We start from the raw sequence: 12,922 nt of genomic DNA, 5'->3' as shown, positions 1-12,922 counted from the left end.
TTAACATTAGCTGATCAAAAGTGCAGGGTACTAACAAAACAAGTCATGATATTTGAGTAAATTTTACCTTGAAAGTGTAAGGCCAGTTAAATAAAAGAATATCACTCAGTATTTTCCACCACATTAATGGGGGAAAAAAATCACATACTTTTTGATACATGCAGAAAAGTCATTTGAAAAGTTTCAACACTTATTTAGGATAAAAGCTCACACAAACCAAGAATAGACAGGAAATTCCTTAACCTGATAAAAATTGTCACCCAAAAACCTAAAGCAAATGTATAAGGAACTTTAGAAATATCATCTTTAAAGTTTGCAAGAGGGCAACAATTATTGGTGTTGCCTGTATTGTACAATATATTATAAAAGTCCTGACAACAGTAATATAATAAGCTGTATGGATAGAAAAGACAACATTGTCATTATTACCAGATCATTTGGTAATTTATCTAAAAAAACCAGAAAGGATAAACACAAAAGCTTTTAAAACCAATAATAGACTTCAGCAAGATTATTGGATTGATAAAAGTAGCCCCAAATCGGCAGTACCTCCCCATACCAGCAACAACCAAAGATGATTTAACAGACAAAGTGCAATAAATGTTTGAGAATTAATTTAACATTCTACTAAAGGACAAAATATAACAGCTAGATAAATGGAGAATCACATTATGTTCATAAATTGGCCAACAACACCATGAAGAAGTGAATTTTCTTTAGAAATAGGGAAGGATTTTTAAAACAAGCCATGAACGCATAAACAAAAACAAAAAGTTTGGATTTATTTTACAATAACAAAGCAGCTCATTTAAAATAAAAATTTTAAATTAACAACTAGAAAATGTTACTAACATAAATAATGCAAAGAATCAATATCAATAAAACATAGAATTTCCAATAAATTTTTTAAAAGTAAGCCAAAAATATGGTGAAATGATATGAACAAACAATCACAGAAGACAATATTAGAATGACAATAAGCGTATGAAAAGTTTTAAAATTAAAAGTAATTTTAATAATTTATCTAAGATACTTAGCAATATTTAATTTAATATTAAATTAGACAACTTTAAAAACCCAATGGCATATCTTTTCTCACCTATCAGATTAGCAAAAATAATAAAATCTAATGCTATTATGTGTTGGCAAGACTATTAGGCACTGATTCTCAGACATTTCTGCACATGGGAATCATCTGGAGATCTTTTTTTTTTTTTTTTTTTTTTTGAGAGAGAGAGTCTCGCTCTGTCACCCAGGCTGGAGTGCAGTGGCGGGATCTCAGCTCACTGCAAGCTCCGCCTCCCGGGTTTATGCCATTCTCCTGCCTCCACCTCCCGAGTAGCTAGGACTACAGGGGCCCGCCACCACCCCCGGCTAGCATTTTGTATTTTTTTAGTAGAGACGGAGTTTCACCATGTTAGCCAGGATGGTCTCGATCTCCTGACCTCGTGATCCGCTCGTCTCGGCCTCCCAAAGTGCTGGCATTACAGGTTTGAGCCACCGCGCCCGGCCACCTGCAGATCTTTAACATATCCTAATGTCTGGCTCCCCAGCATTCTGATTTACTTGGTATGGACTTTAAAACTGCCTATGATTTAGGCTTGATCAGAGAAATACCATGATATGCTATATAATTTCTAATTTTCAAAGGGATGTTAGATAGAATATTAAATTGTGAATCCTATGGGAACACTGGTACTACTAAATGGAAGTTGCATAAAAAAATTGGAAAAATTTTTAGCAATAGTGCCCAAAGAAAGAAGGACTTTCTTTACTTGGTTGAAAGCTAATATCACTGGAAGTGTTCAAGAACATGTTGCATAGTAACTTGGTAGGGTTTGCAGAGCAAAATTCAGGTTATTAGACTGGTAGTTAAAACAGATGACCTTAAAATTGTACTTATAAATGTGACACTTGAAACGCTGGTTACAGTCCAAGCTGAATCTCCTTTTCACCTCTCTCCTCGCTTCCTTTTGTTTTCAAGAATTCATGACTCAGTCTCTGTCTTGGGGGACAAATAAGGCATAACCCAGAAGGTGGCTGTGTGTTCTCAACTCTTGTTTCTATATGATTGTCGTTGTCAATAATTAAGGAGTGAGATGGAAAATAGAAATATCACACCAATCAGAGTATGCTTAACAAAATAATTCTGATCTTGGAAAAGAGTGGGGATTTTTCTCTATCTTTGTGGATGACACTACTGTCAGTCCATTTGGGTTGGTATAATAGAAGACTACAAGGTGGCTTATAAAAAGCAGAAATTTATTTCCCACAGTTCCAAAGCCTGAATAGTCCAAGATCAAATCGCCAGATTGAGTGTCTGGAGAGGACTCTCTGCTGCATAGATGACGCCTTCCATGTGTCCTCACAGAGCTGAAGGGTCAAATAAGCTCCCTCAGGCCTCTTTTATGAAGGTATTAATCCCATTCATGAGAGCGGAGCCCTCATGACTATTCATCTCCCCAAGGCCCATCTCCTACTACAACTGCATTGGGGATTAGGTTTCAACATATGAATTTTGGGGAAACACAAACATTCAGTCTATGGCAACTACGCTCCTGCTTCAGAGATCACGCCTCTTCCTGAAGGTGATTATTTGGCTCTTTAGAACCTTTGGAACACTGGAGCACAGTCTTGTACAGTACCCGAAGTTTGACAATGTGTACATAAAAAAGGGCATAAATTTATGACACTTAAGTTTTTTACTAAGAACAAAGATAAATAAACCCTCTGATACTATACACTGGAACCCTTACTTGGAGTCTGGCACAAATGGAATTTTCAAAGCAAATAATCATATAACACCGTTCAAACAACTTCTCTGTATTATAGCTACGGACATACATACACATATACATATATGTATGTATATATTATATATAATAATAACTTTTGTATTAAGAACATGGACAATTACCTATAACATTTAGTTTTTAAAAATAGGCTAAATTCTATCCACATGTATGCATGTATATTAACATATCCTGCACATATAAATTTCATGTACATAATTTACTCTAGCAGGTTATAAAAGCAATTATTGACAGGAAAAATAGGATATCTGTGACCATCAGAGGAAAACTCCTCAAGCTCTTTTTTTTTTTTTTTTTTTTTTTGAGGCGGAGTCTCGCTCTGTCGCCCAGGCTGGAGTGCAGTGGCGCGATCTCGGCTCACTGCAAGCTCCGCCTCCCGAGTTCACGCCATTCTCCTGCCTCAGCCTCCCGAGTAGCTGGGACTACAGGCGCCCGCCACCGCGCCCGGCTAATTTTTTGTATTTTAGTAGAGACGGGGTTTCACCATGGTCTCGATCTCCTGACCTTGTGATCCGCCCGCCTCGGCCTCCCAAAGTGCTGGGATTACAGGCGTGAGCCACCGCGCCCGGCCTCCTCAAGCTCTTGAAACAGGTTACTAAGCAGTAGAATAGATAGTATAGCCGATTTGTTACTTTTGACTATTGTCTTGACTTTCTCATCTATGCGCTCAGTCCTAATATCTAGTTTTCCTAAGTTCTTATTGTCCTTATTTTTAAATAAATTTGTCCCGTGTTCTTGGCTAGGTGGATACGAGGAGAAGGAGGACTAATTTAAGAATTATCATTCATTGTGAATTATGATGTGCTAGGCATTGTGCAAAATACCTACATGAATTTTCTTACTGAAGCCACAGAACACATCTATCAGATGTTCCAATTACATTTCTTTTACAAAAGAGGAAATTGAAACTATACAGCGATTAAATAATTTGCCCAAGATTACATACTGTGAGATAGAACTGTGATTTGAATTCAGAGCATCTGACTTTGCCATGGGTGTATGGGTGTATAGAAGCTTGTTAAACCCTGGTAGGAGAGAAATTTTTTACAAGTTCATATTACATATAAAGAGAGCTAGGACTAGGTATCTGTCAAAACAAATCAGTTTTATGTGAAAATCCTTTATAAAGAAGTTTTTTATTTAATACCATCAAATAACCAGCAGTGACAAAAATGTGAAATCAAATATTGAAAGACATCATAAATTTAAAATACTTTAATTTAGAATTTGTAGCTAATAATATTTAGTCTACATAAAATTGACCTGTGCACATTTTTAAGACAGGAGCATTGTGTGTAAAATAACCATAGGTGATATCTTTAAAACTTGAAGAAGAAACTCTCCTGTGTGTTGTGACATTACTCATTATTTACTATCAAATTGTACTGCTAAATCCAAACAAATTTTGATAAATTTATACCTAACCTCCTTATAGAAATATATCATAACTAGTTCAAATGATGTTAAGATTTTAAAGTAATTAAATGCAATTCGTTAAAATATTTAATAGTAGTTATTCCTTAATATTAAATAATATTTCCATCCAGTAATTTCAGATTAATAAGGATTTATTATATCTATTTCAATCAGTGCCTATAATTTATACTACTTTTGAAGAAATACTGGCATTAGTTAAGATGTTTCAACAGTAGGGTAAAATAAATGTTCATTTTCCTTTTAATATCATTCATTTTTAATAGTAGAAAATAATGTTACAGTATTTCTTTATTTTCAGTTTTATATTCAAATTGGTTGTAGGTCCAAGCACCTGAGTATTTGTCCAAGTGCCTAGTATTCGTAAACTCTATATTATACAGAAGTTTCAAAAATTGGAGCCTATTGTTCTCCTACCATCTGGGGGATTCTGTTTTATAGAAAAGTAATAACTTGCTTGAACAAAATTACTAATGCCATTTCCAATGATGTTCTTGTTATGTTATAACCCTGACACCAAAAGCAATAGTTAGGGCTAAAGCACAGCATAGGTGCTTGCTCTCAGCCTGATCAAAGAAGCTTAATTATGACCTCCAGATAAAGGTACTGCCATTAAGCCATTGAATTATCACAGATAAGGCTGAGTCTTCGTTACTGTCTGATGATAAATCACAGCTAACAACAGCAAAGAAGTTAGAGCTCACACAGCTAATCCTTTGGAGATTTTGAATGGGCTAGTTCTCCTACTGTTTTGCATCTATTTATATTGCACTCAGAACCCCCAAATGGTCTCTGCTTATCTCCAGCTTTAGATAATTTATGCTTTTTGGTGTGTCACCTCACCGCTGAAGCTGTTATCAGGAATGAGAAGGTTTAGGAAATCGGATCCACTGAAATGCTAATCCTCCTGCCAATTACTACACAAAAACAAGTTTTCTTCACTGATTTGCTTTTGTTTATTTGATACTGCAAATGTGGATTTTATGATTACAGTTTAGGACAATTGTTTAGCTCCAAAACAAAATAAGCATTTAATTTGACTAGCTTTCTCTTTTCACAAGAGTGGTTGGGCAATTTACACTGATTCAAATGGCCAGATGGTTTCCTCTCTGTTTGTCACTGACTAAATAGATGTGTAAATATTTTTATTTTCATAGAGGGCTGGTCTTGAGAAGAGAATTTGTTGAAGCCCCCCTCGATGGTGGGCTCCTGCTCCAAGATGCACTCATCCTAATTTAGATTCTTCGATATAAAGAATATTCTATGTGAAACTTTCACATGGAAATATGATGCCTGTCTTGGAAAGTCATTAAGATAATTTTTTTCATCCCTTAGTGCTGTCCAAGTTTTATGAAATCTTATCTCTGAGACTTTTATGAGGTTATTTGACTAGTAGTTAAATGTATTACTTTTCAGTGATATCAAACATTCCTAAGTGAGTAACTATCAAGCCCATAAAATTCTCCTGTGCTTATTAGCATAGTATAATGAAAATTTGAAATGCAAGGTTGGATTGTACTTTTAAACAGGCAAATTAAACTCATACCTAGCTGTATTTTCTGATTTATTTTTTCTCAATAAGATCTCTAAGTTTCCAAGATTTGGAAAGGATGAGGTCACCCAGTTGTCATGATTGATCACCAATTATTCAAGTCTTCTTGTGTTGACTATTGATGCCAGTTATTGAGATAGTAATCTTCAAAGTGATAAAGGAAGTTACAAAATTAATTCAACCTCGAGATTCCATTACACTTAATGTCAGCTAATAGAACATTTGATATTTTTAATCCTAGTTAAAGGCTTTCTTGCTAAGCTAATGCTGATGGCAGAAATGATGGAAAAGAAAAATATCTAACATTATAACTTCTGCAATTCTTTTTTTCTCTGTATATTTCAGTGTAAAGTATTTATGTAGGTGGCTTCCCAGATGGCTCCTTGATTCTTCTATAGAAATGTAAGATAGGTGTCTGTATTTTAACTTCAAAATGAAATGCTCAAAAGACTTCTTTCGACATATGTGAAAGTTTCTTCTCTTCAAAGACTGCTTTCTGTATTTTAAACGTGTATTTAGAAAACCTTCTTAACTTTTTTTCCTAAGGCAACATAATTAAAAATATATATTGATTACTAGATACATGCCACTCCAAGAGCTACTTAAAACTGAATTTCAGGTGAGATGTAATATATTAGCAGATATTGTGAAGCTAAATATCAAATCACTAACCACCTGATATACTTCATTGTTTGTTTTATATTTATCAGCAGGCACATTCCTTTTGAAAGAGCAAGTTCTGTTTTATTTTTTTATTTTGTTTTATTTTATTATTTTCTTTAACAGCATGTTTAGATATCAATTTCAAATTTCTCAGGTGCTAACAGACTCCTATTATTAAATTTTACCTGGTTTTACTGTATCCAGGCCTAAGGTAATATAACTCATTACTCTTAGAGTAAATACACAGAAATAATTAAGCAGAGTTCTCAGATGTTTTGCTTCTCCATACCTGGAATGAAACTTACAAAGAGATGGAAGGGCAGAGCACTCATCACTTTATGGCACAAGTAATTGTGGTGTCAACAGAAAATCAGTATTTGACTTTGGAAATAAAAATATCTGCCACCTTATTTGGCTTTCATGTGCAAGGGTTTGAAATTAACTGACATTAGGGCATTAAGGAGTGTATGCATATGTTTATTCATCTCAATTCAATTATCTCTAACATTGAAAACACTTTTAGTAATTTTATGTATCACAGCTCTTAACCAACTGCTCTATGCCATAGTCCTAGTGGATATCATTCCCTTCATTGAGCATAAAACCAAAACAAACAAACAAACAAACAAAATATGAAATAAACAAATGAAAACAGAATAATCTGCCTTCTTGCTGATAACAATGATTATTTTTTACAAGAATGAGAAACAAACTTAATAAAATAAATTCAGCTTAAAGGAGTGGACACAATTCCAAGTTGTGCAATTTGGGAGATTATTCTTAGTTTTTTTGTTTGTTTGTAAAGGATTGCTTTCTTGTACTACCTTTGCTCTCAGTCACCATCTTCTCTCTCTTCATCTTTCATCTAAAGCTGTTTTATTTTCCCCTCTCTGATACCTTTTCTTCTGCCCTTCTATTTCCCAGAGATGTGGATTTTCAAACTGCCTTGTTTTGTTAACATTTCACATATAGACCTCATGGTACAGATGCCTCAAAGTGCTTTAGATGTGAAATTTGTTCCTTATGCAATAGTAAAGTCTTAAGTATATAAAGTAAAACGTGATCTTAATATAAGAAAAGCTAAGCATTCAAGGTTTAAAAATTATTTTTCTGCAAGGATGTGCTGCCATTATTATCCAACCTAGCAAAGTTATTAAACTATTCTTAGACAAATTTCTGTCAGCTGAAAGAGTAAGAGAAAGGGAGGAAGAGAAGAGAAGAGGAAAGGAGAAGAGCGGCTTGTCTGTAAAGGAAAAGCATGGAATTTGAATATTCTATTTCACATGACCTAGATGAATAAGTCAGACAGTTATTTACCATCAAATAATACACATAACTACCTACATGGAAATTTTTCTCTACCTCAAGTTTGGATCCCTTAAGATCAATGAAAAGATTATTGGAAACTCTTTATTGATCTCTCACATTTCTAAATTCTCAACACATTTACTGTTCAAACTACATAATTGAGGATTGGCTATATATTATTTACATTATCACTCTTTAATTGTTTCATATATGTGGATTTTTTTCTTCCCAAATAGATTCTAATTTTCTTGAACATGGGAATGCATCTTATTTTTTAAATATATTCATTGCACCGAGAATAGCTGTTGGTCCATAGACCTAGGCTATCGATATATATTTAGGGATTTATTAAGATAGAGAGATCATAGGTGAAGATCAGTCTAGAGCTGCTCAAAGGTGCTGTGCACAAGATACTCTGAGAGGTTGTGCTCAAGAATGATGTGTGTTTGTAAGAGGAATCTGACAGAGTTAACAATAAAAAGCATAAACTTTTATTTATTTGATAGACCAAGTGAGTCCATAGCCAGGCAGTTTGACAAGTCACTGTCGAACTGATTAGTGTACATAACTCTTCGGGTTATCTGCTCAATTTAAAGCGACTGCCACAGGCACTAGAGATAATATTACAGAATTTGGATTGGACACTTATTTATTATTTCTTCATAGGTACTTTTAGCAGTTTAAGATACTGTTGTCTACATCATGCAAAAAAATATGTAACTATTTGGGTAGAGAGACCTTTAAAACTATATTTAGACCAAGAGAAATGGGGCAGAATTTTTGACATTAGCCACAGAAAATGAGGATTTTTGTCATAAGTGTTTGTACCCAGTTCTTAGAGTTGAAATAATCATAAAGTCAAACAAAGCCAAATGACCACATGTTGTGGTTTCAGTTAAGCAAATAACTCAGGAAAGCATGGAAATCACCAGATATCTATGTAAACTTGTGGTTTGTTTCCTGGTTTATGCATGTGTACTCATGTGAGCTATTGACCCTGTTTTATAAAAGCCTGCTGGGAAAAAACACAAGTGGCTTTGGGTATTTTATTAGATTTTTTCAGAGGAAAAAAGTCCAAACCTCTTATAAACTTTGCTGATCTCTAAATCTGTGAAAAATATTAGAATACCCTAGAGCAAAATTGAAAGTCTTTGTGTTTGTGTGTGTGTGTGTGTGTGTTGTCCTATTTTTTAATAGGGAAATCACAAAAGCAAAGACATTTCTTTGTATTTCAAATGAATGTTTGGTGTGGAGACAGGGGTATTTCTCTGGAGATTCTATTTCTCTTTCCCAGTCACTCTCACATTTATGTGCAGGAGATTCCAAGTTAAAGAGCAACCTTGAGTAAAGGAAAGGACAAAAGAAGATACCAAAACTCAAGACACAACCTGGGAGAAATGGAGACAGGAAGATGCAGCTACTTTGATTCAAGATTGTAGCTGAAGGGGACTTTAGAAATCTGATACTCTCATTCTGCAATGAAAGAAAGGGAGGCCCAGAACCTTTAAGTAACTTAAACATACTCACACAAGTAATTAATTAATGGCCAATATGGAACTGGATCTCCTTTTCCTAGTTCCTACTTCTAAGTCATTTCCCCTAAATCAAAATGTCTTTTTTGTAAGTGACGTGTAAGGGAGAAGACAAGTCATACAGTTTAAAATATCTTCTAGGCTTTTAAACTGCTCACGCACACCTGAGCTTTGCCTATTCTTGTCACTACTTAAGGCAAATCCCCAGACCAATGTTCAAGTCCTATAATTCACTATAACTTAAAGTTGAACCACAGGCTACACAGCTAAATATGGTATATTGGTAACTGATTGAGTGGCTATAGATTGCCTGGGAAAGTAAAACTAACTCCTATTTACCTCTAATGAAATAAGAAACAGACTGTTGCGTGTTGTGTAAATCACTCTGTAGTGGGCCCTGTGTTGTTCATGATTTGTGAGCAGGTATTTAGTCCTGTTTTTTGAGCGAGCCCAGGGAAGGTGATGTCGGGAGGACAGCGTGGTGTTGGTAGTGAGGGCCTGCCTGAGATCAAGTTGAATGAACTTGTTCTTCCTGCTTTTGTGTTCCAAAAGTTTGTGGCAGTGCACTGAAAATATGAAATTCCTTGAGATAAAGAGCAAAGAGAACATGTAAAAACAAACAAACAAACCTGACAAGGTTGTGTAATAGTTTGGAAAAAAGCACATAGTAAAATATTTGTACAGCATACCTGGTCCATTTTGGAGGAGATGGGATGTTGTAATGAGCACTTGTCCCTTACTGAACTGAGTGAAGAATAGCTAACCAAGTCACCATATTTTATATATTCAGTATTTTAGGAGCATATTCTCCAAGACAACAGGAAGTCAAAAGCTTGTAATTACTCATTTTTTGTGCCTTTAATGTGTGATATTGCTGCATGCTTCTTTTTTATCTTTATAGCAAATGAAGGAGAATTGCAAAACAGAGCTGCCTCCCCTTGTCTCTGTGAGAACTCAGGCAACAAGAGCATGGTTCCTGCTGTGCAGCATTGTTAGCTGTGCCTGCAAGCGCTGGCTAGAATATAACTAACTAGACCTACAGACAGGAAAAAGAAACACCATTGCACTTAACATGCTGTTTTACTTCGGTTTTAAGTTTGCAAATGATTTTTATTTAATTGTCAATATGGAGGAAACCTAAACAGATCTCAAAGGAAAAAGCACTATTAAAAAAAGGTTCACTTTTACTCTCTGCCAAACAGATACAAATTAAACATGGTAGTTACATGGGACCAATAGGAAAGCACTCACTCACTCATTCACTCAGTTATTCATTTGCCTACTGTCTATTTGATAGTCTACACATTAGATCTTACTCTAAAGTGAGATCCTATGAGTTTAACACCAGTATTAAGAGACATGTAAAAGAAGTTCATACGTTTTATGTCTTTTGCCAAAAAGACATGTAAAGTAATGGGACATAGACTATTATTTCTATCAAGAGCACATTTTCCTCTACTACTCTAAGACAAATCCCTAATCTTTCATGATGCATCATTGAAAAATGGCAAGTTGGGGGAAAGGGGACATTCAATAAACACCTGTAATGCAGTCTTACTCCTTTTTTGTTATTTGGCTGCTGACAGCTTTCAACATCCACTCCTTTCTAGGCTCACTTCTGGGAAAATCCATAAGAAGGCTCTTATGCTCCTTGCCCTGTGCCAGTGGGCCATCCAAACCACCAAGCCCTGCCTGTGCTCGGGGACCTTCACCCTGAACCCACCCACTAAACACAAGTAGTTCTCAAATCAATTGCTCTTTCTCACTCTCTTAAGGCATTTTCAGACTTGGTTGGGAGCTACCATGTCCTCTCTAGAAGACCTCATTGTATGAGTAATAAACTTTTTCATACCCTCTTGGTGCATGTATGGTGTCATCTGTTTCAATATCTAAACTAAATTTGGGTCAAGAGTTGATCCTCCTACCTCCTTGGGGCAATCACAATATAGTACCAAATACATGCAGGCATCTATAGAGGGATCACATGAACTATCAAACGTAATATCACCAAAAAACAAAGAAGTAGGCAAACCACCGATGAAAGGGCAGACTTCACATGACCAAGTAAATTGCAGTTTCCATTCAAATTTTTGTCTGATCCCAAAATCCACACAATTTTTTTTTTTTTTTTTACAAAATTTGTCAGATTGTTTTTAGCTATAAGTAGCAGAGGACTCACAATGTTCAAGTAATAAGCAGTTAGATAGTTCACAAAGGAGAATGGAACCAACATTGGTGGATTCAAGAAGCAGTTGAGGAGACACGATGATATTCATTGAATAAGTGGATATTTCCCATTGTATACCTATTTTTTTAAATCAATGAGGAAGTGTTTTCCAGTCTTACTCCTGAAAAAAATGTTTTCCCGAAGCCCCTAAACATATTTCCTGCCTCAGGACTGGAGCCACATTTGCAAACCTCAGTCAGACACTGGTAAGAGGATTGATATCACCCTCGCTAATTTATTTATTTATTTATTTATTTATTTATTATTATTATTATTATTATTATTTTTTTGAGACGGAGTCTCGCTCTGTAGCCCAGGCTGGAGTGCAGTGGCCGGATCTCAGCTCACTGCAAGCTCCGCCTCCCGGGTTTACGCCATTCTCCTGCCTCAGCCTCCCGAGTAGCTGGGACTACAGGCGCCAGCCACCTCGCCCGGCTAGTTTTTTGTATTTTTTAGTAGAGACGGGGTTTCACCGTGTTAGCCAGGATGGTCTCTATCTCCTGACCTCGTGATCCGCCCGTCTCGGCCTCCCAAAGTGCTGGGATTACAGGCTTGAGCCACCGCGCCCGGCCTTTCACCCTCGCTAATTTATATTAGGCATGATTTGTCCTGGGAAAAGGAGTAGTCTTCTATGAGCATATGAAAGGCAAAAAATGCCGCGCGCGGTGGCTCACGCCTGTAATCCCAGCACTTTGGGAGGCCGAGACGGGCGGATTACGAGGTCAGGAGATCGAGACCATCCTGGCTAACACGGTGAAACCCCGTCTCTACTAAAATACAAAAAAATTAGCCGGGCGAGGTGGCGGGCGCCTGTGGTCCCAGCTACTCGGGAGGCTGAGGTGGGAGAATGGCGTGAACCCGGGAGGCGGAGCTTGCAGTGAGCTGAGATCGCGCCACTGCACTCCAACCTGGGTGAGAGCGAGACTCTGTCTCAAAAACAAACAAATGAACAAACAAATTTAAAGAAGAAGAAGGAGAAGGAGAAGAAGAAGGGAGCAACCTAAAGATCACCCCCTCCGTCCCCAATTTCTCAATTGCAAGCTATTTGTTGCTTCTGAGTCTGGTAGCTGCCAAAGCGTCTATGTGACCGGGGGTGGATGAAATCCCTGATTCTTAGGTTCTTCCCATGTGGGCTACTCAATTAAAGAGTGACTAGCTGGGTGTGGTAGCGCGTGCCTGTAGTCCCAGCTACTCGGGAGACTGAGGCAGGAGAATCGCTTGAACCCGGGAGATGGAGGTTGCAGTGAGCTGAGATTGTGCCACTGCACTCCAGCCTGGCGACAGAGCACGAACCCACAAAAAAAAAAAAAAAAAAAAAAAAGTGACATAAAAGAGGAATGAGCAGATAAGTGGTAAATCCTGGGAAGATCTTGGTGTTTGGGAACGTATAAAC

General features: G+C 36.6%; 1 long non-coding RNA gene across 1 annotated transcript in view; it reads left to right on the top strand.

The window, feature by feature from the left end:
* LOC108544363 (uncharacterized) overlaps positions 1 to 11,095 on the top strand; it is a 34,174-nt gene extending 23,079 nt beyond the window's left edge. Inside the window, exons 3-4 of the long non-coding RNA XR_001889813.1 lie at positions 2,276 to 2,414; positions 10,913 to 11,095. This is a non-coding gene — a long non-coding RNA (uncharacterized LOC108544363). The remainder of the gene's footprint in view (positions 1 to 2,275; positions 2,415 to 10,912) is intronic.
* Positions 11,096 to 12,922: the final 1,827 nt, after the last annotated feature.

This window comes from Rhinopithecus bieti, unplaced genomic scaffold (genome assembly GCF_001698545.2).
Source record: "Rhinopithecus bieti isolate Rb0 unplaced genomic scaffold, ASM169854v2 scaffold_25209, whole genome shotgun sequence".
NCBI classification, from domain to species: domain Eukaryota; kingdom Metazoa; phylum Chordata; class Mammalia; order Primates; family Cercopithecidae; genus Rhinopithecus; species Rhinopithecus bieti.
This window is presented reverse-complemented; position numbering and strand designations above follow the sequence as displayed.